This window comes from Delphinapterus leucas, chromosome 13 (assembly GCF_059928025.1).
Source record: "Delphinapterus leucas isolate spDelLeu-1000000601 "Yukka" chromosome 13, BTC_Dleu_Yukka2, whole genome shotgun sequence".
Classification (NCBI taxonomy): Eukaryota; Metazoa; Chordata; class Mammalia; order Artiodactyla; family Monodontidae; genus Delphinapterus; species Delphinapterus leucas.
Window position 1 is genome coordinate 11,626,676 of NC_143141.1, and position 25,025 is coordinate 11,651,700.

At 49.7% G+C, this 25,025-nt stretch overlaps 1 long non-coding RNA gene across 1 annotated transcript in view; it reads right to left on the minus strand.

Annotated features, from left to right (window-relative positions):
- Positions 1–24,258, minus strand: part of LOC111187516 (uncharacterized) — a 56,694-nt gene extending 32,436 nt beyond the window's left edge. The window contains exon 1 of the long non-coding RNA XR_002648166.3: positions 23,910–24,258. This is a non-coding gene — a long non-coding RNA (uncharacterized LOC111187516). The remainder of the gene's footprint in view (positions 1–23,909) is intronic.
- Positions 24,259–25,025: the final 767 nt, after the last annotated feature.

Genomic DNA, 25,025 nt, shown 5'->3' on the forward strand with positions numbered 1-25,025 from the left:
AAACCAAATAAGATGCCACCGGCAGCTGACTAAGGAAGAGCAGCAAGGCCCAGAGCTGGGGTGAAGGGGAAGGGAGACTGGGAGGGTGAATCAGGGGGGAGCTGAAGAGAGGTGGGCTGCAGGAAGAGACAAGGCTGCCTCGAGGGGGAGAGGCGCAGGAGGTGAGAATCACATCCTACCTGTTTGCAGTTGGGTCTGGGCTTATCTTGGAGGGACACAAGAGGGATGTGAGAACAGACAGATTGAACTGCTCTGTACAAGGGGCCAAATGTGGACGAGAAGTTGGCAAGTTTTCAATAAACAGACTGGCTCGATGAAAACCCAACTTTTCCAGCCATTAGAAGATGGCCCAGCACCTGGTCATGGGAGGAGATGTTACAGAGTAGAGAGGTATAGATGGGGTTATACAAGATGGTCATGGGGTCCTCTCGAAGCTTGAGGTGAGTCTAGGGAAAGGAATAATAACTTTGTGAAATGCCACAGCAAGTGCAAAGTGAGAGTAAAAGTTATGACGTAGCTGACATTTTCCAAGCACTGACTCAGTATCGAACTCTGTGTTGAGTTTTACATTTAACACTGTCGGTGTTATCATTTACCTGCCTCTTACAGGTGAGGATGTTGAGACTCAGGGATGCAAACTGAATTAGCCTAACTCACGTGACTAGTACGCGGTGGGCTCAAAATCCAAACCCTGGTCTGTGGGACTCCAGTGATAAAAGAACCAAAGCTCTCAAGGGAAGGTCAAGTGGATAGTGTTTAAGGGCATAAAGCAGATGAAAAGTCTGGGAGAGAGACCTAACTTATTCATTCTGGTCCTCTTGGCCCTCACCTGAGTGAATCCCTATGTGAATAGAACATGTGGGAGAAATTAATATCAAAAATTGCCAAGTAAAAGAAATAAAACCCATACCTCTAGAGCAGAAAAGCACCACCAAAGATAGCCAACCCTTTGGAGAATGAGCCTATACAATTTGACCTTGAAATGTGCTTAGAGAAGAACCCTCGAAGGTGGGCCAGATGGAAGCCTCCCGATGATGGGACAGACCTGCCTGGGGGCAGGAAGTTCGGGGGGGGAGGGGGGACCAAATAGATCAAGCCATTTAGCAGGTGGTACAGCCCCTTATCACGGGAATAAATGGTCCTGCTCCAAACACCAGGAGCCCCTGTGCTCCCACAAGCATGAGAATCACATGGGTCAAAATATGTAGAGATGAAAGTGTACTTCAGAAAGAGATGTAATACTCCAGCTAGCAAAATTCTGGATTTGCTATTTAAAACATGGACCCCAGAGACTGGAGGATGCCTGATATGCATGTGAATGCCTTTATGAAAGAATAAACACTCTCTTCCTTAAAAAAAAAATAAAAATAAAAAAATAAATAAAACATGGACCCCAGAATGAAGAATGCAATGGTGAAAGTATTTTGTCTTTATAATCAAGAACGATGATATCAACTGGCCAAACATTTCACCCAGCCACTGTCTGCCTTATGCATCCATTGGTATGGATGTGAGTCTTTGAAATGCATCATCATAAATGGGCTGAAGTGTGTTTCCCTCAAATTTATACGTTGATGTTCTAACCCCCATTCAATCCCTCAGAATAAGACTGACTGTATTTGGCTATGGAGGTAGGGCCTTTAAAGAGTTGATTAAAGCAAAATGAGGTCGTATGGGTGGGCCCTAATCCAATATGACTGTCCTTATAAGACGAGGGGCATAAGACACACAGAGAGGTATCAGGGGTGCTCAGGCACACAGGAGGGGCCGTGTGAGGACACAGGGAGAAGACGGCCATCTGCAAGCCAAGGAGAGAGGCCTCAGGAGAAAACAAACCTACCAACACCTTGATCACGGACTTCTGGCCTGCAGAACTGTGAGCAAATAAATTTCTGTTTAAGCCATCCAGTCTGTGGTATTTTGTTACATCAGCCCCAGCAAACTAATGCACATTTGAAAATCACTTTGGTTTTTCTATTTGCTTACAAACAGTTGCAAGGTGTCCAGGGTTTGTATCTTCTGGGCCACCGGACACAACTGAGGCTGTGCCAGCCTGAAAATGCTCAGAAGACCCTCAACCCACATGGGCTCAGCCAATTTATGAACTTCGATTTCACAAAACTTAGTATTATCCTCTCAGTGGAATCCTAAATAATAAGGACTATGGTATAGAGCCAAGACTGCCACATCGACAACACTGAATCACACAGATACACACACGCCCCGTGGAGTTAGTGAGAAATAGCTGTGGAGAGAAGCAATTAAATCCACGTTGAGCATTGTGACAAGTCCATGATGGTAGGAAAAAAGTGCCCAGCATCCCCAAAAGAAAGACACCAACTACGCAGTTTGGAGTCATATTCCTTATTCCTGCTATAACATGTTATCAATAAAGAATATCCCAGGGCTTCCCTGGTGGCGCAGTGGTTGAGAGTCCGCCTGCCGATACAGGGGACACGGGTTCGTGCACCGGTCCGGGAAGATCCCACGTGCCGCGGAGCGGCTGGGCCCGTGAGCCATGGCCGCTGAGCCTGCGCGTCCGGAGCCTGTGCTCCGCAGCGGGAGAGGCCTCAACAGTGAGAGGCCCATGTACCGGAAAAAAAAAAAGAATATCCCAAAGGGATCTGGTTCTTTCAAGCCAGGGCGTTTTCTTGCTATTCGGAACCAGCAGAATCCACTGCTCACTGAAATGCCTGTCCCGGAATCTCACAAGTTTGCACATCGAGTTTGTTCATAAAGGACTAAGCAGGTAATTCAAACAAACCCTGTGGTTTGGGAGTCACAGTTTGGGCTGCTTCGGTTTCCATTTTCAAGCTCTTCTTCGGGAAGAGCTTCTGGGGCCACCGTGCTTTTCCTGGATGCCTAACAGAGTGACAGATTCCACGGGAGAGAGTTTACAAACTGCCAGGTGCAGTGAGAGGGGTGCGGGCCTGGCTGGGTCACAGCTAGGACGGCCAGGGCTCTTTCCACTGTGGCTCTCCGGGGCGCTGAGAGGAGTCCCCCGGAGGGGATTTCAGCCCTGTTTGGAGCAGCGTCAACCACGGCAGAGTGCGTGTCCTGAGGGCTCTGGGGTGAGGGGCTATACTCATCTGGACATACTATTTATGTCACAGCAGGTCTGATCAGGACACACTTTTCCCTTCCTGCTGAGTTCCGCCTCTACCTCTGTTCACTCTTTCACCAGCCACATGACAGCCGACACTCATTTCCTGCACCGTCTGGACTCGCTCACCTCCGTGTTCCCACACCTGCTGCCCCCCACACCTGGACGGCCTTCTGTCATCACCGCTGCACATCCAGGTCCAAGTCCACCTGCCTCTCAAGGCCTGGTCCAGATGCCGCCTCCTTCACAGGCACCGTGGTCTCAAGGTAAGTCATTCTCCCCGCTGACCTCCAGTTCCCGTAGCCCAAAGCCCCCTTCAGCTTAGGCGTGTACCGCTCACTGTGAGTCATTTCCACCAGCATTCTTTTCTGACTGATGGTTGACCTATGGTGCTTAATAAAATATCTGTGGGTTTTCACGTCGTTCAAATCTCAGTACTTCCTCATTGCCACCAGAAATATTTCCCATAGTATATTTTGGTGTTCTTTATAATGTAAGATGATGATTTTGTCTGCCCCTCTAAGTACGAAAAACCTTCCATCAATCTATCCTGGTTATATGCCTTGATTGAGGAGGGATTAAAATTTCATGGTCCCAGTGTCTGCATATGAGGGCACATCAGAGCACGTCCACACAGAAATGTGTGCCCGGGATGGGGCAAGAAGATGGGAACGGACAGAGACCGGGTGAATTTCTTTGGGAGACGGTCTGGAAGTGCTGCCTGTGATCCAAACATAAAACCTGGCTCGCTTTAATCATCTAATTAGTCCTTTATTAAGAACTTCAACGTGCAAATCTGTGAGATTCCAGGGCAGGCAGCTCAGTGAGCAGCGAAATTTGGAGGTTCCAAATAGCAAGAAAGTCCTCTGCTTTAAAAGAGCCACATCCAGGGCTTCCCTGGTGGCGCAGTGGTTGAGAGTCCGCCTGACAATGCAGGGGACACGGGTTCGCGCCCCAGTCCGGGAAGATCCCACGTGCCGTGGAGTGGCTGGGCCCGTGAGCCATGGCCGCTGAGCCTGCACGTCCGGAGCCTGTGCTCCGCAACGGGAGAGGCCACAACAGTGAGAGGCCCGCGTACCGCAAAAAAAAAAAAAAAAAAAAAAAGCCACATCTAACTGGAATATGAAGTGCACATCTGGGACTGCAGTTACTGACCAGCAGTGCTCAGCCATCCATCACTGAAAGGGCCTGCCTATGCCTCCAGCTTCTGCTCGTCACCACACAGTTTCCGCATTGACAACTGGCCAAAGGAGCTGGCCACGCCATGGTGGCCGGCGGGGCATGCTGACACGATGTGCACCTGGCACGCAGGTGTTCCCATTAGGTATTGGTGCCACTCAGCCAATGCACACAAGAGAAAGAGGGGGAATCCCCCTGCAATCTTCCTGATGCTTGGGTGAGAGAAACTACTTCCACCCCGTGCCCACCCCTCACATGGTCGCAGTCACCCTCCTGACCCATGTGTACAGATGGGCCCAGGTGTTACCATCTGCTCTGAGTTCTCAAATGTCAAGGGTGACATGGGCGGCCTAGAGTTTCACAACTCAGCCAGTTCTCCCTGCTGCCACTTCTGTCTTAATCGCGGCTCTCATGTACCCATCTGTGCCACCCGCCCCCCATGGTCCAGGCCAGTCCTTCCTGGCCATGCACGGCAAGTTTCCGTGCCGCGTGCCTTCTAAGTAGGCTCTGAGTCTCCAGTAGGTCTTCAGTTCTTCCCAGAAAGTCACTTTTCTAAAGCTCCATCATCCTGTTCTCTACTCAAAACCTTTAAGTATTGCGCACACGCGTGGGCACACACACGCTGCCTGCAGGTGAAAGGCCCAGCACGGTGACCTGGCAATCGAGGCTCTAACAAAGCGCCCAGGCTCCTCCTTGCACCCCGGCCAGCCCTGCAGGCACCACGTGCCACTGTGTTCTGCCTCTGACCACACCACTCCTCCCATATGGGGCTCTTTTCCCATTTTAAAATTTCAATCCAAATGTCACCTCTCTTTCAGCCCATACTAATATATTCCTTCTAATCTTCTATAATATTGAAATGTGTTATCCCAAATTGCATTCACTGGAACTCTGGTTCCAAAAAATAAAAGAGAGGGGGGTTTCCCCACCATCTACCACCTACTGCCTATTTTATGCTATTTTGGATATTTACAAAGCATGGCCAAAGGCTCTGAGAAGTCCTGCAGTAAAAAAAAAAAAAAAAAAATCTCTTGGATCAACTTGGATTTTCCCATTCTATCCTTGCCTGTAGGCTTTTGGAGGAGTATATGCTTTATTGTGGTCTACACCCTCACCTCCACGGCCACGTTATGAATGACTTGACCCACAGGTGGCCTGAACATGAAAGCAGCAGAGAAGAAGTTGTTTTGAAGCCTCTGCTTCCTAGGGGGGCAACTGCAGCCAGATGTTCTGGGTGTTTCACCAGCATGTTGTTGAGCTACCAGATTCCAAGGACCCTGCAGCGGGCTGACCTCAGTGGGCGCTCAGTGGTCACAACCCGATCCATGAAATCCAGGAGAACTCACCTGGGAGCCACGGGTTTAGGAGAATTGGGGCAGGAACCTGGGGTGTCATCAGGTCCCCTGGTGCTTTCTTTATAACTTGACAGCAGGTTTGTCCCCAAGTAGGGATGCCTGAGCCTAATGTCCAGGAACATCCCTCTGGGGCTCTCTCAGTGCTGGATGCTGAGGCCACGGTGGTGCCTTCTGCACAGGGAGGACCACAAGGTAGCAGGACCGTGGGTGCTGAGAGAATCACGAACAGAAAGCACGACTCTCTCAATCTTGAGGGCTCCCCAGGAATGGGTGGGTCAATTGGAAACGTGGTCCAACAGCTCCACCCCCTGGAGTGTGCCTTTTCAGGACAGAGATATAGTCCCTCAGGCCCCTGGACTCGTAGTTCTGGAAGGGAAACTGTTTAGAAGAGCATGGCTGAGCCATCCATTTAGCAGAGCTCCTGGGCCTCCTGCTGGCAGCCTCCTTTCTCTGTGGGCTCTTCCAGCAGAGAGAACACAGCCCAAGTGCAGGGAGTCATGTGGCTGGAGGTTCTTTCACAGGGGCAGAATTTCTCCGCAAATTCTCTCCTCACCCCCTTCCCCTTCATTTCCGTAAGCTGCTTTCAAGCCATGTTTCATAAATCAGGACCTCCTGTTCCATAAAGCAGCCGTGGAGAGGCCAAGTCACCATGGCCAAGTCCATGTCGCCTCCCGCAGGCCCTGCCTTCCTTCCATCGGGGGCTCCCGGGAACAGGGTGTGCAGGACTGCAAACGACAGCTGGGCTCCCAGGACAGCGGCTGGGACCTGTTACCTACGTCCAGGCCCAAATTCAGAACACATGGGGCCCAGGGAACAGGCACTGTCCCTTGTTCAAACACTATTAAGAATTTCAAGACGGTGACAGCAGAGCATTAAATCAGGCACCGACCTTGTGAACACGGGGACCTGTGTGATGCACAGGTCACACAATCACGTGGTTGGCTCAGCCAATCTTTGCCATGGACCCTGGGGACTAAATGACCTCACCCTAAGTCTTCACAGTGGTAAGACAGACATCACAGCCTCCCAGGAAGACTTCTTTGAAAGGGGGCTCTCAGGCCAGCCCTCTGGGTGCCCTTAGCAGACCTGACAGCCCCTCTAATCATCTGGTTTGATTCCACCTCCACTTGGTGGGGTCAGCTCTTTCTTATAGGTTGTGTCCATACCTGATCTTGGGATTCTGTCCATACCTGATCGTCATTGATTTGTTTATTTTTAGCCCCAGAAAAATCAGGCTTCTTTTCTACCTGGGTAGCACGTCTACTTTTCCAGGTTCAGGTCAAATGTTCTCAGTACGCAGATATCCATCCGACCCTGATTCTCCCAGCGCCCATGAGTGTCCCAGGGACTGGCCCGGCCTGGCCTGTGTCCACCTGAGCATCTGTGTTCCATGAGCTGGCCGCCCGCTGGACACGTTTACTGCAAGCTTCCCCTTAGCCCTCTCCTGACATCCTCTCCCCTCTGCTGTGGCTGTTCTGTCCTCCAACTGTGTGCACTGTTCATATGGCCCCATTTATCTGCCCCGACCCCTTCCTGTTTCTGTTTCACCTTCTGTAAAAGCGCCGAGCATCCCTCAGCCCTGAAGCCACAGGATGTTTGAAAAGCAGACGGGTTGTGTCAAAGGCCTCAATCCCACATTCCAGCCAAAATCACCTATGTCACCCCCTTCTAACTCCCCCAACCTAAAATATATAAACTTAAGATATATTTTCAGCAGGAAAAAGTGAACTGCTTCGTAAATGGTGCTGGGAAAAATTTCTGGCCATTTAGAGACAAATTTGACAACCCCCCAACACTTCAAATCATAAACAAAAATAAAGCCCCATACACTTGGCATTTTGAATCTTGAAAATAAAATTAAAATCACCTGAAGGAAAAACATGTGAGAATATTTTTGTAATCTAGAGGTGGGAGCAGACCTTCTAGGCAAGCTAAAACCTCGAGGTCAGGAAAATAATAACAGGTTGGACTACGTAAAAATTCAATATTTCTTTAAAAGAAATAAGACACAAGAAACAAAATAAAATGTCAAGCAACAGACTGGGAAAAAAAGACTTGCAGGATATACATCAAAGGTTTAAAATACAGAATATTTGAAGAGCTCTTACAGAATAACAACAAAAATAGGACAGAAGGAAGAAAGGAAGGGAGGGAGGGAGGAAGGGGGAGAAATTAAGAAAAGGAAGGAAGGAAGGGGGGACGAAAGAAAGAAAGAAAAAGAGGAGGGAAGGAGGGGAAATGGGGCAAAACATATGAGTAGGCAATTTTTAAAAGAATAATTAGTAAGCCACAGACCTCTCCTTTAAACCAACTCTCCCCAGAACAATCTGCTAGTTTTTACATTTGTTTTTAAAAATCAGTATTTGTGGAGGTTGGGTTTCATCCTTTATGTTTTTTGATGTATAGCTAAAATATTATCAGATTTATGCCATAAAACTCTTTAGCAGGGAGGACAAAATTTAAAGACATCCCTGAATAGAGAGTCCCCTGAAGAGAGACCAGTTGTGCACGACTGCAAGGTAAGCTGACCCCAAAAATGAGGCAAAGGGTGCTCCCTAAAGTGTACTAGTCTAAATGTTAAAGGAGATTAATTATGTTAGAGATTACTTATGCAATTACTAAATAAGTGCAGAGGGAAAAGACTGGAAGGAAATATGTGTGAACGGGAAGAGCAGAAAGCTCTAGCAATAGGAATATGGGTGAGCATCACTTTTTTCCCAGTCTTAATTTCTAAAGCCTGCACCTGGTGTCAGGACAGCGGTCTGGGTGCTGCCATGGGGTCCCAGCAGAACCCCTTTTCTGTCCTGGGACAGTCACACAGCACCCCTACCTTCAGGTCACCTTCACCTGGTGCATTTGTATTTTCTTCAGATAGTACCTTAAGGTAATAAGCCGTTTACGTCCCACAGACGTAGTATTTTTTTCTAAGCAGTTTTTGCTTTGCTTCAAATCGTGCCCTCAATTTTACAATAAAAGAATTATTTAAAAATGTAAAAGCTGGCACTTGTAGCAAATGGTGGCGAGCAGGGGACCCCGGCGGCAGGTGCATCCCCTGCCCAGCACATGATGCCCGAGACGGGGGCTGTGTACGTGGGCATCCACCCTGCCGGTGGCCTTCTGTTCTGAGTCTGGGCTCCTGTGGACTTTGAAGTCAGGGTTTCGCTTGACGGCTACTCATTGCTGAAGGCTCGTCTTGCTGCTAAAATAACTTTCCATGAAACACTCTGAAAGAAGCTTCTTGACTGTAAATGCTCTTATACGATAAGAAATGCCCATGTTTGTGAGTGGTTACATCTTGTGTAACTGCACCAGGTTTTCGAGGTGAAAACTGCTCACTTTTGTCATTTCCCAAACCTGACATTCTTTCACTATAATGTGGCAACTTCTCGGTTCTTTAAACTATTTTTTTCTTTAAGTTCTCATGAATTGATGGTTCCTGTTTTTCTGAACTGCTTGTCAAACCCATGTTTATGTTAGACTCACAGACACCCGTGCTCAATAACTAGGAAATGCGGCAAAAAATCCCCTCAGAGAATGTGGCTTCCCGGGCACTAGGGAGCCCCTGCCCTCGTTCTGTGAATTTGGAGTGATGCATGTGAACGTGGGCAGAAGGGAAAGGAGCCGGAAAACGACATTGCGGGTGAAAGTTCCGATTGTCGGGGAGGTTCTCGTGTGAGGTTCTCTGCTCACATGGGGCCTATGGCTCAGTCGCGGGCCCTTGGGGGTGACGGTCCCAAACAGCCCCCTATGGGGACACACCCCATAGGCTACCTACTGGACGGAGCATCAATCCCATCACTTACAAAGATGAAGCACGCTTTTTCTTTTCTTTCCTTTTTAACTTTTTATTTAAGCAAATGTAAAGACCAAATCCCATTTTTGCGCCTTTGCCTTTCGGCAGTTCAGGAAGTGAAAACAAAGTGAGAACATCTTATTTGCTTAAATAAAATCTGATTGCCTGTGTCCATCATCCACTCATCTACTCGCGGGCAGATGCTTCTTGAGGGTTAATCCACGCTGGGCTGGACGCGGATGGAGACCTGCTCCGAGGTGCCTCCTTCAGGACCTTTAAGGATGTGCACCGTATCGTATGCATTTCATAGAGCTGCCATCACAAAATGACTGGGGGGCTCAAACCACGGAAACGTATTATGTCACACTTCTGAGGGCTAGAAGTCGGCGATCGAGGTGTCGCAGGGCCACGCTCCCTCTGAAGGCTCCAGGGAAGCATCTGTTCCGAGCCGCGCTCCTCATCTCTGGTAGTTCCTGGCCACTTTCACACAGCATCCTCTCTATGTGGGTGTCCCAAAAGTCCCCTTCCTATAAGGACACCAGCCATCGTGGGCTAGGGGCCCACCATACTCCAGGATGACCTCATCTTACCTCACTACATGTGATACGATTTCCAAATAAGGTCTCCTTCTGAGTTACTGGAGGGGTGGGACTTCAACATGTGAACTTGGGGGAGATACAACCCAACCCATGACACACCCAGAGGCCCTCGACGGTGACTCACAAAGTCGTACTCCTACTCACTTTCGTTATCATTGACTCTGCCCAACTCTTCCCCCAAACTCATTCCCCCGAAAATAAGTCCCCTTCTTAATAAACACCTGTCATTTGCTTTCTCTTCCGTCAGAGTCAATTCTGTGCCGAGAAGGAGTTAAACTAAAGGTATTAAAGAGCGTGGAATTCCCTCCAGCTCAAAATCCTGCTGCTGATTTAAATGGTCCTCGGCAGGAAGGGCCTCTGAGGAAGCCACCGGGCCAGCCTGGCATCTAAAAGAAACAGGGACGGACAGAAGGGCCGGGACATCCTCTCTCGGCAAAGCTGTCACACACCCTGGGCCTCTGAGTTGCCTTCTGTCTCCTGAGCCCCTAGCTGCTCTGAGGGTAAAATCCAGCTAGTCCCACAGGCCTGGGGGCTGCCATGAGGACAGCTGGCCACTGAGAAGCTGGCGTGGCTGTGGCCTTGGGCGACTGGCTGGCCTGGGACTCCAGCTACCCCACTTGTCAGCTGTGTGACAATGAGAAGCCCACGCACTGCACGGAAGAGCAGCCCCCACTCGCTGCAACTAGAGGAAGCCCGAGCGCAGCAACAAAGACCCAACGCAGCCCAAAATAAAATAATAAATATTAAATTAAAAAATAATAATAAGCCCCTTTCATTCCACTTTACGTTGAATCTGTTAAAAAAGAAAAGAAAAAGCAGCACCTCAGAGGGGAAGCAGTGCCTGAGTCAGCACAGTGACTCAGGCGCTGCTTCCCCTCTGAGGAATGGGGGCCTTCATTTAGGGGGATTCGGTGAGTGACAGCGTGTGAGACACTGGCCCAGAGCAGGTGCTCGTAGAAAGCCAGCCGTGACTGCTTGGGGAACCTTCTCCCACCACAGGAGAGCTGACTTTCACTAGGCGCGGAGGTTTGCTTAGGAGAATTCTGAGATTAATTCTTTTGAACCCGCAATCCCTGTCTCCGGATCTGCCTGTTCTGTAAATACAATTTGGTGTCAAAGTGACTCCAGGGGTCTGGGACCCTCATGAAGCACAGGGCATCAGAGTCACTGCTCTCCTTCCTGCTCCTCGGCCAGTTTCCATATTCTCACCTTGGGGAATGGAGACACAACCCCTGGGAACGTGTCTTAGAACTGCCCGATCCTGGCAACTCACCCCTCTGGCTCCCTGGGGCTTCGCTGGGGACCGGAGCCCACACGTGCCTTCCCAGAGTGTGAGGGCCTGCCTGCCTGTCCCCTGGACACCTGGGCAAGCTCAGGGCCTCACCCGCAGTACAGAGAAGAAGGGGACGTTCAGCCAGCCCCGCTAGAACCCTGAGAGCAGGGCTGCCGAGCTCAGCACCCATAAGCCGATCCTCTCCACACACAAAAGTGGTTTCACAGTCAAAAACGACTGTGATAGTTTTTATGGAAAATAGGAAAGAAAAGAAAAAGACTCTTTCAACTACGTGCTTATATTTGCATAAAGTCTGGATGGATATGTAAGACACTAAGAATAGGGTGATGGGCGGGGGAGGTCAGTGGGAACCAGATGGGAGACCGTGGGAGCAACATGCTTTCCACTGGACAGCTTTTTATAGTTTTATTTCTGAACCTTCTTCGAACAAATTAAAGCTGGAAACCTTATTGCCTATTCACCACGTTTGCAGATTAAAAGAGACAACCCATATGGTCATCTCAAGAGATGCTGAGACACACCAGCTAAACAGCGCCCCCTGTGCACCCCTTTCCAGGTGCCGCCCTCTGGGTGCCCGTGGCCGGAGGGTGCGCCCCATCACTCACCAACCTCAGAGCACCTGCGAGACTCCCTGCAGCCAGGGACGAGCTGCCCCAGAAGGGATTACAAAAGAGTTGTCTTCTCTTGGAAATAATGTACTTGAATGATCCTAAAAGCCTTTCATCTGGATGTGCTCTTGGAAAATAGAATCCCTTCTCGAGTGACCATTCCTGTTCCATCCAAGTGTCCCCCAGTGATGGACTCAGCTGGTGAACACAGAGCAAGTAATGCCCGCTTTGGACCAGCAGACAGAGCCTGGGAGACTCACTTTCTCCCGGGGAAGCTCGTGGTTTGCAGTCACCTCTTGTGCTGCTGGGTGGCAGTCTGCGTTCATTCTGCGTCTCACCTCTCCCTCCGCAGATCTTAACCCTGAGCTGGCACTTCTGGGGACTTCAAAGGGACCGTTCACAGACAGCCACCCGTCTGTCAGCCTGGGCTCAGTGGCTCCAGCTTGAAAGGCAAATCTGAAGCCAATCAAATGCATCCAACCCACAAACTCTGAGGATGTGACTATGTACAACGACTAAAACAGCAATCATTTGACAACGGAGCAGTCAAATGTTCTGAAAGTTTAAGGTAACTTACTGCTAGCATCTAATTAACAGCTGCCCAAGAGTTAGCCAGCCTTGCCCTAAGCTCCCCATGCTTGAGGATGAGGGAAAGAAAACAGAACGGGAGAGAAGGAGGATGGCTATCCATCCGAAGTCTGGCTGAGTGTCTAAATTATTACTGCCTGCACCACCAGTCTATGGGATCACATCACACATCTGATTGTATGTTCCTCGTCCTTTCATCCACATGATTGAAACCTGTGCAGCAAGGTAAGCTGTTTGCATTAGGTGAGGTGCCCCGGAATGTTAAATGCTGGCAACCTCAAAGACGATCACTAGCGGAGTGCCACAGGTCTCTGCTCCTTGTCTACACTGATTCAAAAGATCTTCCGGTAAAGATATAAAAGGGATACCTCTCCAACTGGCAGGTGACGTGAAGCTTTACATTTTATTTAGCGAATATATGGGCCAAATCTAGAAGATCAAACTAAGGAGAATGTAAAATTTTACTTCTGTTTAAAAAAAATCAAAACTAAGTCAGCACCTCAAATGCAAAATGAGAGAGATGTGGCTTTAAACGTGTCCCCACACAGAGGCAGGATGGCAGCTGCTTGCAGGTCCAACAGATGGGCGTGTTGGCCCCAGACCTCAGCCTAGTATCCCTTACAAGGGAGAGTATGGTGCTCATGTGTAGAGGGACATCAGAGAACTGCAGTCTGTGCCAAGGAGGGCAGCACGGGGTCACAGTTGCTGCATCTTTCAGGAACCACAGGATGAGGGAAGAGCTTGAATACAAGTGCTGATGTCCGTGCATTTGGAAGGGCTCTGGCGTGGAAGAAGCTGGGGCTCATGTTATCATTCAACAGTTTGGGAGCCAGAATAATTGCTCAATGAATGCTAATGAATGTGCTGAATTATGACTATAATTATGATCATGACTATGATGGAGTGGCTTCAGGGGCAGAGCTAGGTCCAAAATGTGCAAATACCAGAAAAGTGGCTTTGGATTAAGCTGTGTCTGGAAGGAGAGAAGGGGTTTAAGTATAGATCAGATGACCCCTTATGCCATAAGGTGTCCCCGTCTTATGCAGTGGTCCCCAACCTTTTTGGCACCAGGGACCGGTTTCGTGGAAGACAATTTTTCCAGGGACGGGGTCGGGGGGCAGGGATGGTTCAGGCAGTAATGCGAGCAATGGGGAGCGACAAATGAAGCTTCGCTCACTCGCCCAGGCGCTCACCTCCTGCTGTGCGGCCTGATTCCCAACACGTGGTGGACCAGTACTGGTCTGTGGCCTGGGGGTTGGGGACCCCTGCCTCATGGGGCTCACACAGAGGGACTGTGAGTGTGGTGGGAGTGCCCTTCAAACCCGGGGAGCTCCCAGTGGCAAATGAAGCGTCTTCGTGATGGTGATGACTCCAGGTTGGGCTGTTAGGCACCTGCCATTGTGGGTCCCCTTTTGCCCATATGCTGTACGAGGACCAGAGACGCTCAGTGACTGGCTCCTGGCCACAGAGCTGGTGAGGGGGAGACAGGGCTCCACCCTAGCTGCCTGATCTGCACAGGAAAGGCAAGCAACACACACACACACGTACACCCCTACGCCTCTCAGATCTCCGCTCAAACGTCTTCTCATCAGAGGGACCACCAGAGACCACCCCTTACGTGGGAGACACCCTCGCCCAGCGCTGCTGTGCCCCCTCCTCTGGCAGCCCTCCTCACAATCACATTTGTTCATCCCCTGCCTCCATAGGTCCTAAGAAACATTTGCTGAATAATGAGTGCGTGAAAGGATGTTGACATGCACACGCTACTGTACTGAAAATATGGGGTTGGCCAAAAAGTTCGTTCGGGTCTTTCTGTAACGTCTTACAGAAAACCCAAACGAACTTTTTGGCCAACCCCACAGATACCAAACAAGGACCTACTGTAGAGCACAGGGAACTCTGCTCAATATTCTGTGATGACCTAAATGGGAAAAGAATTTGAAAAAGAACAGATACATGTATATGTATGATTGAATCACTTTGCTGTATACCTGAAACTAACACAACATCGTAAATCAACTATACTCCAGTATAAAATAAAAATTTTAAAAAAAGGAAAGGATGGACTATTGAATCTCTTTCCCCCAGTGGTCTAGGGCTCCACAGCTCATGCTGCCCCTGAGCCTGGAAAAAAAAAGCGTGTGGAATCCCTCGGATGCCGAGGTTGGAGTGGATGGACCACTGCTGGGGTGGAGATCTGGGGCTCAAAGAAAGGTCAGGAGTAAATGGCATATGAATCATCTACGCCTTGATTTAAAAAAAAAAAAAAGGGAAAATTAAAACAGGTAAATGGCAAAAAGGCATCAATTCCAAGCTAATACTATGAAATACTATGTGTGGCACTTTTCTAAGAATTTTTCATGAAGGAACTCCTTTCATCCTCGAAACAATCCTCTGTGCTCATTGCTCCTGTTCCCATTTCACAAATTAGGAAACTGAGGTCAGGAGGCACCGACGACTTGCCAGGCAGTGTGCAGCGCACTAATTGGAGGTCCAGCTCCAGCGGCCGCTTCATCACAGTGCCCCACAGCCTCCCCACCGACAGACGGTCCACGAACCGAGAGCAAACGGCACCGGGCCTGGGGGAGCCGCCAGGAGCGAAATCTTGGAATTTGGTGGGGGGTGCCTCAGGGGAGGGATGGCAGTGCGTCTCAGCCCACGATCCCATACGTGTGCAAGGACATCATCTGTGCCCGAGAGAACGTATGCTGTGCTGAGAGCTGCAAGGCCGGGGACTGAGGTTTGCCATCTTCCCCCCGGGTAGACCATCTCCCCCCCGGGTAGATCATCTCCCCCCAGCTTGCGTGTTTCTTGTCAATGATGGCTGAACACAGTTTAATGCTTCTCTCTTAAAAAGTCAAAAGAGTCAAAAGACACACTTGGGGGATGTGTAGGAGGCCAGTGACAGGAACCACGCCTGAGCTCAGTCCCTGGAATGGCTTCACGCAAACAAAACTAAGGATGCCTATCCCCAAACGGGAAAGTTCACTATCAAATATGCACAGACGGCCAGGCTGTGTGCTCCTCACTTGAGGCCCCCGCACCTCGAAAAAGCCATCAACCCCACTGGCAGAAATGCTCCAGGGGTCAGGCACCCAGCCCCGGCTTCCTCCTGGACAGGCCCCTCAGCTGGGGCCCTCGAGGCCCTGAGAGTCACTTGGGGTTTTATCCCCCAGAGATGGGAATATTGAGGCTCACGGCCACTGGTGGCAGAGGCCCTGGCCCCCCACCTGCCTGGCCCACAGCTCCTGGCTGAAGGGTTCTCCACCTGGGAGGGACACCCACCCTCCGGGGGACTTCAGCACACGCGGTGCCCAATTCTGAACTTTCACCCCAGTGCCACATCCTTCCTCAGGGTGACAGCCTGACTCTCAAAGCTGCCCGGACTAGGATAACAAGCTCTAGATCTGTGCTGTGCAATAGGGTAACCACTAGCCACATGTGGCTATGTGCCCTTACATTTAAATTAATTGAGGGCTTCCCTGGTGGCGCAGTGGTTGAGAGTCCGCCTGCCGATGCAGGGGACGCGGGTTCGTGCCCCGGTCCGGCAAGATCCCACGTGCCGCGGAGCGGCTGGGCCCGTGAGCCATGGCCGCTGAGCCTGTGCTCCGCAACGGGAGAGGCCACAACAGTGAGAGGCCCGCGTACCGCAAAAAAAGAAAAAAAAATTAATTGTAATGAAGTAAACATTTAAATTCAGTACCCAGTCACACTAGCCACATGTGGCTGCAGTCACTCATTGGACGGCTTGCCCTGGAGGTTTGGGAAGCCACAGGGGACACCATGTGACTCCCATGGGTCCCCCGAGCGTCTTCTGTTTCTTCCCCTCTGTCATCACGGCCAAGACGGAGGCCCAGGTTAGAAGAGGTCCAGCAGCAGGCGGCACAGGCATGCAGAAGGCGCTCCCACCGGACACAGCCGAGGGCAGCTACAGGGGCTGGGAGCTCATGCCAAGGCCCCAGGAGCGGTGGCACACCTCCAGGCAGGGCTCTGTGGTCAGGCGACAGAGCCCCGGGTCATGCGGGTCCCCATTCGGCTGGAGCAGGACCCTGAGTAGTTCTGGGGCCTCACCTTGACTCCTTCAAGTCTTCAGCGTTGAAGCAGCAGTGCTGGCGGCCGCCTCAGTGGACTCCCCCCACCTCCAGCCCTGGTTTTCTGGAACCGGGTAACCCCAGGATTGTTTGATGATACCAGGACAAACAGGGATCCCTAATCATAAAAGAATCTGAATTCCCCAACAGGCAGGTTGAGGAGGTAAAGTAGGGGCAGGGTAAGCTTGGAACAGATTTAATGTAATTTAGAGATTTGGAGAATAAAGGAGTGTTCCAGTTTTGATGCCTTAGCATTGGAGGCTGAAACCCTTACCCCCCGAACAAACCCATTGAATGAGTGGAGCAATTACAGGGAGAAAGAGGAAAGGGGAAGTAAAAATGGACACGGGGTAGATGACTCTGCTCTGCGAATCCTTATCTGAAAACCCACATCGTCATTTCCAAAGCTGACTTGAGGCTCACCAGCTATGCACAATAGGCCAGACCCGCCTGCCACCCTCAGAGGCACTGCCAGGGTCACCCATAGTCCTTTGGAACTAGAGAGCCACCCATAGTCCAGGGGATCACCCACAGTCCCGGGGATCACCCACAGTCCCGGGGATCACCCACAGTCCAGAAGCCACCCCCACACACCGGGACCAGCCTCCATTCTCCAGGACGAGGCCCTCCCAGGGCCTTCCTCTGCACTGGGCACACAGGGGACAAGGCCTTGGGCCCATAATACTCTCAAAATAAAATGTTTTCGTTTATTTTCACATCAGAAGAAAAACCTGAGTATAATGAAATTGAATATATAATAATAAATCCAGTCTGGATGACATGTATCTTTGTACCAAGACAGTCATGATACTTTTTTTCATCAGGAAGGGCCCACGAAGGCAAAAGCACCTGAGGGCCATGGAAGTCACTCTGCAGCCCTGAGCCTTTGCCTGTTATACCAGAGATATGAAATGCAGCTGCACACAGAAGGGACCCTGACGACCCTATGGACCCTCCTAGCTGACCCACAGATTGAATTTCTCCATCAGTGATTTCTCCCACCTCTCTCTGCATCATGAAGGTAAACCCACTCCAAAAAGAGTCACATCTCCAGGTAAAGCTCCTGGCCTCCCAAACCTGCTCCATCTGCTGGCTCTGCCAGCCTTAGCACTGGCTTCCTTCCTCCAAACTGTCTTATGGTTTCAAGGAGGCTGCTGGATTTCCAGCCATCACCTCTGCATTCCACACAGGAGGAAGGAGGGACCTGAGGGGAAAAGGTTAAGCCTCTTAGATGTCAAGGTCCTTTAAGGAGCTTTCCTAAAATCCCCAGCTACCCCAGTGCAGACTATGTCTTCCACTGGCCGCCCCATCTATACAGGAGCTGGAGGAAGAAGGCCCTGGGATGGTGCAGAGCAAGCAAAGCACAGGAGGGGCCTTAGGTCCAAGGTGGGGTAACAGCAAACACTCCTCCTCCCCCAAATCCTTCCTGTCCTCATGCATCCTCCTGGCCCTGATTGTGTCACTAGATAACAGGCAGTTGTGTGGAGTGGAGAATGTGACAGTTTCCCCTTCTCTCGCCTTTGATCAGATTGAGTGATGTGAATAAACTGCAGCCCCTTGAAGCCCAACCTCTTCTACTTCAGCCATTCTGCTCTTCGCTGGAACCCTGCCCAGCCTTTGAAGCCAGGTCTGGGCAGTTTCCTTGCTGCACCCTCAGGACTGGAAGGGCGTGGTCCTGACTCAGGAGGCCGAGTAGCTGGCTGTGAGGAAAGGGGCGAGTCATGAGCCCAGACATAGCTGAGATTCCTGGTGTGTCCCCTAGCGGGGAGGTGGGGGGGAAGAATGCTCAGCTTGGACCCGATTCTATAATGCGTCTTCCCCAGGCAGGAGGTGCTGTCAGGAGTGAGGGCTCCCCACTTCCCTGGGCCGGTCTCCTGGGGCATCTGTGGCGGCCTGACCTTATTGGGCTTATTTATGTCTATTTCACCAGAAAGATATAAATAGGAGAGACCTGTCTGCCGGTTCACATCTCTGGGTCCAAGAACCAGATGGTTGGGTTCAAAGCCAAGCTCCTCTACTTACTAACAGTGTGACCTTACTCATCTCCTTAAACCCTCCTGTGCCCCAAGTTCCTCATCTGGGTGATGGGGACGATACTTGATAGAAACTGCACACAGTTATGTGAGGACTAAGTGAGGTCATATGTACAAAGCATCCATAACCATGCCTGCTACCAAGTAAACACTCCATAAACAAAGCAGTGCTCGAATTATCATTATTTTATTGGATAAATGAGAAATATTTGCTAAATGTATGAATGAAAAGAAATCCTACTTAGATATAACAAAAAAATCAAACAAGTGATTTCTGTCCCTTTGAATGTCTCCTCCAGTTGTTCAAAGCCCTTGAAGCCACAGTCTCTTTGTACCCCCCTCCTGATACTTCCAGTGAGAGAAACATGGTTATTTCATGTCTGCTTTTTGCCCCTCTCATATCCTTTCTCCTCTGCTTCCTGTGTTGTCAACAACCCCTGTTGTCAGGGGCAGCAATGTGCCCAGTTAAAAAACAACATTTCCCAGGATCCTCTACAGATAGGGGGCCAGTCAAAGACGTAGGCAGAAAGGGTTACTTGGGGATTCTAGGAAGGCTCTTTAAAGGAGCCTGACATCTAGGGTTCTTAGCCTTTTGTCCCCACCTCCTTCCTTCCTCCTGTGTGGAATGCAGAGGTGATGGCTGGAGCTCTAGCAGCCTTAATAAAACCATAAGACAATTTTGAGGAAGGAAGCCAATGCTAAGGATGGTAGAGAAGAGAGATGAATGAGCTGACTGCCCTTTGACCTTCACCCTGGACAGACAGCTTGCTTTGTCTTTTTCTCCCTGAGAGAAAGTAAATCTAGCACTTGCTGGAGGCACTGTTATTTTGTAATTTCCCTTTATACCCCTTTATATCCAGCTGAACTGATAGAAACCCATGCATCCCTCTCACACTCTATAAATGATTTGTCCAGTGAGAATAGCTAAAATGATACATTTCTGCCATCATTAAAAATTCCAATGTTTTAAGTATGATACATTTTTGAAAGGACAGGGTGGCTAGAAGGGCTAAAAGTCCCTGTAGCAGAAGTCTTTACTTGCAGGATAATCAATCCTGAAAGCAAAAGATAGGCAAGAAAACTGTAATGGATAAGACTGGCCATCACTGTTAGCTTTTCCAATTATACAAGATGCAATAAAACCAGCTTTTGTTGTTGTTGTTGTTGTTGTTTTTTAATCAGAGTAATCCTCTGAGAACAGCCAAGCAGCCCACCCACCCCTCCTTCCTGTGGCCTCGACTTCCTTCTGATCTGTTGTTGGCTTCTCCCTGCCTGAGCTCTGTGGTCTAACCAGAACCCTCCTGAGTCTGGTAGGAGCCCAAACCCTGCCCCGCAGCACTGCCCCGCCCATGGCGCTGGGCAGAGGGTCCTCTGGATCATGGCACAAGTGGCAGCTGCAGGGAAAAACTCCCCACAAAGTGGTACCATTTAAGACTGACATACACGCTGGAGCCAGTGCCCAGGATGCAAAGCCTAAACTCAGAAAGGAGATGGACAATGCACTTGGCGCCTTACTTTGACAGGGCCATTCTGGAGAGGGCAGACGGAGCAAAAGGACACACTTCTCTTGGAGCCCTGCAGAATGACTGTAAAGATCTGGCTTTTGAGACTTGAATACCTCCAGAATCAACAAGGAAAGGTCCTGTTATGTTCCCCCGGGTTTTAGTTTTAAGTGTGTCTTACTTAATATTTTCAATATGAGTCAGCTCCATATACTATGATGATTTTCAAATAACCAGAAGTTGACTGTAGCTGGCTTTAAGACAGGAAGCATGAGTACAGAATCCAGCTGCTTCCACCCCGGGGGCAGGTCTGAATTCAGTGGTCCTGTATTTTCTGGCTCGTGGCCTCAGTCGGCTGGATGATGCACAGAACTCTCGTGGGCCCCTGCTTTTCCTGACTCTCCTCTCCTGATGGGGGTAAGGGGCTCTCCCATCACCAATGCACTCCTTGAAGCAACTGCTCTGCCTGATATGCCCGCCTGGGAATCCTGGACCTCCAGTGAGTTGAGTAACTGGCCATCCTTTCTACCTTCCAGGGTGGGTATGTGTGTATGTTGGGAGGAGGGGGTTAAAGGTAATATACAGAAAGTTACTGCCATATGGTTGGAGCTGAATGAAATGGGAGCTGTTCTCACTGTGATGATGTGAAGGGTAAGTATGAGGACGATGATGGTCATGATGATGGTCGTGACATCTAGAACCCCAGGTATTCCTGGAGAGAACCAAGAAGCACTTCCCATTCACCTAATCAATAAATATCCTGCAAATACAGAACATGCCATGTAATTCATGACACAGACAGGATCTTACTCCGGGGGCATGAGAGCCAATTCCTTCTGGATTCCCAGGGTTCAGGACCCAGGGAGAGATGGGAAGGCGTGTGGGTATATTTCTAAATCACTGAATGTGTACTTAATGGCTGTTGAGTCTCCTTGTAACTTGTGTGCCAATTATCACTGATCTTTACAAAGACCCTCGAGGGTGGTGCTATTATATTCCCATTTCACGATGGTGAAGGTTGGACACCAAGAAGTTAAGAAACTTGCCCAAACTGCCAAACAGAGGGACACACACACACACACACACACACCTATCGGGTACCATGGAAACCTCATGGCAAGAGGTAATGAGAGCCCAGGTCGGGGTGTTGACTAGGAGTGGAGAGTGGGGGACCAGGCCAGCAAGCCATAGCCAGTCCCCAGGCTGAGGGTGCCACGACCACAGGGCACCGGGCAACTTCCAAATATTATCAAACTCTCAGCATTTGCTTGTTTGTTTGTTTGCTTTTGACGTAGATGTCCTTTTAAAACGTCTGCTCAGTTTCTGTCGTAGAATGTTTCCCTCTTTACTCCCTGCCTGCATCCGCACTTAGAATCAGCATCTTTGGGCAGTTAGAAAAACATGACAACGCAGCAAATCACGTTACTAAATGCTCTCTTTTCAGACCTAGCCGTGGCCTTATTTCTGACCTTTTTAAATGACTCTTTCTCCTGATTACAGAAATGATAACAGCAGTTCATCACAGGCTTATGTCTCATGGGACAGAGGTCAGTGGACCTCTAGCATCCATACAACTGCCTGACTTCTACATGACAGAATCAATGTCTAGGATAAAATCAGTCACTTCAAAGCCACTTCCCAACAGTGCTTATCCGGGAGGATTTAAAGACAGTGATAAACACAAGTTTGATACCCGGTGTGGTCTCTGAAATGAGGACAGGAGAAAGTGCAGGCAGACATGGAACACAGAGGCACCTCCTAAGGCATTTCTCCTTTTACGGGCTCTTCTCTCCATGAAGATGGCATTTCTCTGAGCGCTTATGAAGATTACTCACCAAGAAAAAGACACTGGGCAGGTCTCCCACCTTGGAAACCCCTGGTCTCTGCCTGGCTGAGGCCCCAGGTTGACACCTGTATGGCTGTGGCTCAGCCTTGGAACACCGCTGATCCCACTGCAGTCGCAGGATCTTGCTTGAAAACGTCAAGACACTAACTCGGGGAGCCCAGATACCTTTAGGGTAACAGGTAAGAAGAGAAGCTAGCAGAGCTAACATTGAGGGGGTCCCTTCTGAGTCCAGACCCTCTTCTACGCACTTGGCAGACGCTGGTTCTCTGAGTCCTTCCAGGCGTCCCCAGAAGGGTGGTGTCACGCACGGTCTGGAAGCCCAAGGCTATCAGAGCCTTGAGACATGAGGGTTCATCAGGGCCTGTGACCCAAAGAATATGGGATCCCTAACAACAGTCATCAGAACACAAGAAATCAGTCCCGGGCAGGTCAGCAGAACTTAGTTGGGGGGATGGATTCAAACAGGCCTGCACTGGGCCCTTGAGCTGCTAGCCTGCAACCCAATCATTAATTTTTTTTTAAATTTTCTTAATAGTTTTCTCATTTTATAGATAAGAAGGATAAAACTGGAGGGAGGTTTTCTTCCTCGGAATCCCGCTCTCGGATTTTAAGCTGACAATCTTCCCAAGCCACGTGTCACCTGCAGCACTTGGGCTTTGAAGCTCACACGGTGACCGCCTCTCCCACTGGGTCCCTCAGCCAGGACAGCTTCAGCCCTGGGCCACGCCAGCCTCTCATAAACTCTGGATTCTTAATTGAACCAACCGTATACTCAACCAATCCGGTCACGGTATAACCTAAAAACCATCAACGTCAGCCAAAGGAGATGGTCCGGCACAGGGAACCCCTCCAGCCACACATGGCAGAACTGGGACCGAAGCTGGAGGCGTCACCAAAACAGGGGAGGCATCCAAAGTTGGTTTTAACGGAAGACCAAACAGCTGAATCCTCCTAGAGGGGGCCCGCCAGCCACCACACGGGTGCTGGGGGCAAATCGAATGTTCTCTCAGCTGCTCCAATTTTAGAAAGCAGGTGCTGACTCATTATTGACCCAGGAAGCCCACACACTCAAATGACTGTACTGAAAAAGCTCTGTCATACCCTGCTTACTGCTGTGCAGATTTTTAAGCAAATTTGAAAATTGTTTACCATAAGGTATTTATGACATTTTAACCGTTTCATTTACAGTAAGCAGACGACGTTCGAAAAAAAAAAAAGTTTCCTGTATCTTACTTGACAGTAAAGCTAAGCGTTATCAGAATGTTAACAGCTTGAGAAACACATACGGAGGTCAAGTCAGGTCTCAGAACCACTCGATTCCCCCTTCCTCACCCCCTGCCCCCCAGTCCGCGGAATCATTTTCTTTCTGATTTTACTATTGTGTGTGACTTACAGTGTTAAGGAAAGGCGAGAGACACCAGATAAGCTCCTGGAATCTTTCTCATGCTCGTAGAGAGAAAAGCCAAAATTCTGCCTCTTTATTGTATTTCTTGCACTAAACGTGGGCAGCTCAGACCACGCGGCCAGAAATTGCTTAGAAGCTGTCTTTCCTCCGCCTCCGAGAAGCGGAAGCCAGCCCGGCCTCAGCACCCCTGAGTTAGTCACCCACCTCCACCTCTGAACTTCCCTTCGGCTCCACAGAGGAGTCTCAAACAGCTTTTAAACCAGCCGAGCATCACTGTCTCCTCGGTAATACAGGATGAACATTCTCACAATGAACCGCTAAGAAACTCCAAACAATCAGGCTCACAGACAGTAGCTACAGGGAACGAGGGCAGAGAGCCGCCTTTCTAAAGTCAAAGATCTTCAACGTCTGAACGGAACACAGTATCCACTCCAAGACCCCTCAGCTTTCCTAGAGCTGAGACTCTGAGGCAGACTGCAGAAATGAACATGAAAGTGACAGAAACCTACTCACCAGGGAGAAGCTGAGGGCTCCACCTTCCCAGGACCAGGCTGCGAAGATGTGAGAACAGATGTTGGCTCAGGCACAGCCCGCCTGGAATGTCAGTTTGAAACTTAAAAAGCAGCTACCATACAGTCAGTTATTTCCCTCCATTCCCAATGATGTCCACACGATTGAGACTCAAAAAAAAAAAGGCGCACACCTCAATCTTCATTCTCATTGGAACGAGATGACTCATGCTGACTCACAGCCACCACTTCCTCTCCCGACATTCTCTTCATACTTGTGAGCTGGGCTGGTCCCGTTCCCAGGGTCTTTGCAGCCCTTCCTGGAAGAACAGCCTTCCTGACCCCAGCAAGCAGACCCAGCCACTGCCCTACATGTAGCCCTGGGAGCCTACGCTAGGGAAATGCTTTATTTAGGAGATCTGGGAACAGCTGAAATAGAAAATGCATGAACTTCCTATGCATTTGAACCTCCAATAGACACTGAAATTTTGTAACGGATTGCAAAACTCCTGCACTAAAAACTGCTCTTTTCAGAGCATTTCAGGGGGAGAGAGGAATGAGGTATTATCTTCTCCTACCAGGAGGTTAGTTTGCCCTTAGTCATGCTTATTTCAGTGCATGTTTTCTCCTGCACCTCTTCCTCTGATAGAGTAATAAATCACGGGCTCTAAAATCATGATCTCTTCAAAGCTATTTATTAAGACGTTGTATGCCCTGTTTTTAGGATCAAGGGATGTACAAACTCTCTTCAATCCATCTTTCAGGCTTCAAGACTATGCCAGAGTTGAATATTCAAGTCCCAAGGGATGAAATGAAAGTAGAACCCTGGCAATTTTAAAAACCGTTGATGAATGTTTCCATGCAAGAACTGAGACTAGCTTCAGCCTCCCAGTTTTCTTTGGAATGATCCCGGGGGTGGGGCAGCTTTCCACAGCTTCCCACATTTTTAAATTATGAGAGGCAATGGAAGAGCAGAATCTGTGTGACGTTGAGCAACCAGGAAGCGTGGCTGTGGCTGCATCAGGCCCACCCTGGTTTCTGGAGGGTGACCCATGAAAGACCACGGGTGAACACTGGTGCCCTTCACCCTTTCTAACTTAGTACCTGTCACTGTGCAGGC